General features: G+C 35.3%; 1 pseudogene; it reads right to left on the reverse strand.

Annotated features, from left to right (window-relative positions):
• Positions 1–201: 201 nt before the first annotated feature.
• LOC120152957 lies at positions 202–1,822 on the reverse strand (annotated as a pseudogene).
• Positions 1,823–2,254: the final 432 nt, after the last annotated feature.

A 2,254-nucleotide genomic window follows, 5' to 3' on the forward strand; every position in this document is an offset into this window, starting at 1 on the left:
CACCGACCACTTTAAAACGAATTTAGGTGGGTCGAACACCATCTTACCTGATCTGCGTTGCACGAGAAACGTGTCGGGTTCAGGAGTCGGTTACGGTCAATGAATGATTAGCACCCTTGAACCGTCCTTTCAGTACCAATTAATTTTTCGGTTGTCTTAATTACAAAAAAATAAAAATAAAAAATAAAAATTCAATTCAAATTATTTCCCTTTGGATTGAGCAACAACGTTCTCGGGTGGATCTTGTTCGGTGTATTTGGACTGATTTGGGCACTCTACTTTGTGGTTCAGATAGATATAGAACTTTCTGGGCGGAACAGAGGAAAAAGGGTAAGAAAGAAGATCTATTTTGAAAATTTAGACAGATAAACTTTAGGTAAAATCTCTATTTATCAAGCTGATAACATTAACTATCTTTTCAATGAATCAATATGCAACTTCAATTAAATAAAACAGAAATAAATTCACAAGCATATTTTATAAGCACAAAGCAAAAGAAAAAACGAAGTACAAACCCCATACCGTTGCAGGAAATTTCTGTAGAGCATTGTTAACTTTTTCTTCTCCATTCTTGGAGATCAAACAAATTCATACCAAATGCCCATGTGCAGGCATTAAACCTTTTCGCCAAAATGTGTCTGAAAAGTTCAATAACATAGGCATTGAACGAAAAGAAGCTTCACTTTCCAGACAAGTCTCTACAGCTGCGTTTACTTTCCCCTTCATGTCAACACTCCAAATTTCAGTTAAATCTCTTTGCACTACCACATCATGATCAAAGAGAACAATCTTATTCAGTGCTGGAAAGATGTCTGGCAGATAGAACCGCAGATGGTTGAGGGCTGAAGTAAATCTTGGATCATAGCACTTTTGTTCCTCCAATGTTGAATTATACTTGGTAGACAGCCAATCAAAACTTTCTACACTCTGAATATGGATTGTAGCTTTTCCAGGACGATTTAATAAAAACCACATTAAAATTGCTGGGAGGTTGAGGTAATCGGTTACCACATGAAAAACAATTTTCTCAGGCTCCTGCATAACCAGGTATTAGTTAACCAGGGTATAATATCCACTAACAGGTAAATATGGGGCCAATCCTGAGTTAACTGTAGCTAATTCATCAAAGTGAAAGGAGTAATGACAGAATTGTATTGTCTTTTAAAGGGAAATTGATTAATGGCATGTTAGAATAAGTTTGGGGTATAAAGGAAAGGATAAATAACTCCATGGCAACTTTAGAAAAGCACAATCCATTACTATTCATTATAAATTCCAAGTGTATCAATTATTGTTCAGAAATGTAAAACCACAGCACACAAAGCTTCCTAGCATGATTTATCACTCACCATTCTGTTATGTGATTTTTTAGAATGACATACACTTTCTATAAGCAACTATGTTTAACATCACAAAATAAAATATTGAAATTTATTGAAAATCAACATAGCAAATAATGAAAGTTGGCAAAGGCATCTTACCTTGGCAGATGAAATTGTGGAGTTAATAACCACTGCACAAGCGAGGACATTGTCAGAAAATACTGCATAGTGATAAAGGTCTGGATCATTCATTTTTTTTGGTTGGGGAACCGCCTTTCCACGAGTTGAAGGAAAAATATTCAACAATCAACTGCATGGAGAGGCAGTGAAGGCCTTTAGGGGTAGTCCTTCCAGCAAGTTGAACAATATGACTCTTCACTCTTTCTTGCCCGAATCTGTTCTTCAGCATTATAAGCCATGGCGCGAATTTTTCTGGCCATCGCAGAGCAATCAGGGAATGCTTGACTTGCTTTAGCCAACAAAACCTTCATAGATATCATTTTATACGTGTAGACACCCGTTTTTAATTGAACTTAAAAAAATATTATATTATTATTATTATTATATATTACCTATTATTATTATTGTTATTTATTATTATTAATAATAATAGTTTTATTATTTTCAGAGCCCATGTTCAACCTCATTTCCAACAAATTACCCACTCAAACAACAACCCACTATCCCACCTACCTATTCCACAAGCCACTTTCTCTTTCAAATCCACTTTTAGTATTTTTTTAATTTAAAAAGGGCCACTTTCTTGATAAGGGGGAACCAGTTCGTATGTAAAATATGCAGAGAAGATCTTCACTACTCTTCGCACGATCTATCTTTTCTTTCTTTGATCTCATCGATTCACAAATGAATCCTTCAATCCTATGGAATATTCCTTCCGATCCATTACCCTTTTTCCAGATCTCTCTCCTTTG

The sequence above is a fragment of the Hibiscus syriacus genome, unplaced genomic scaffold (genome assembly GCF_006381635.1).
Source record: "Hibiscus syriacus cultivar Baekdansim isolate YM2019G1 unplaced genomic scaffold, ASM638163v2 tig00111096_pilon, whole genome shotgun sequence".
Lineage (NCBI taxonomy): Eukaryota > Viridiplantae > Streptophyta > Magnoliopsida > Malvales > Malvaceae > Hibiscus > Hibiscus syriacus.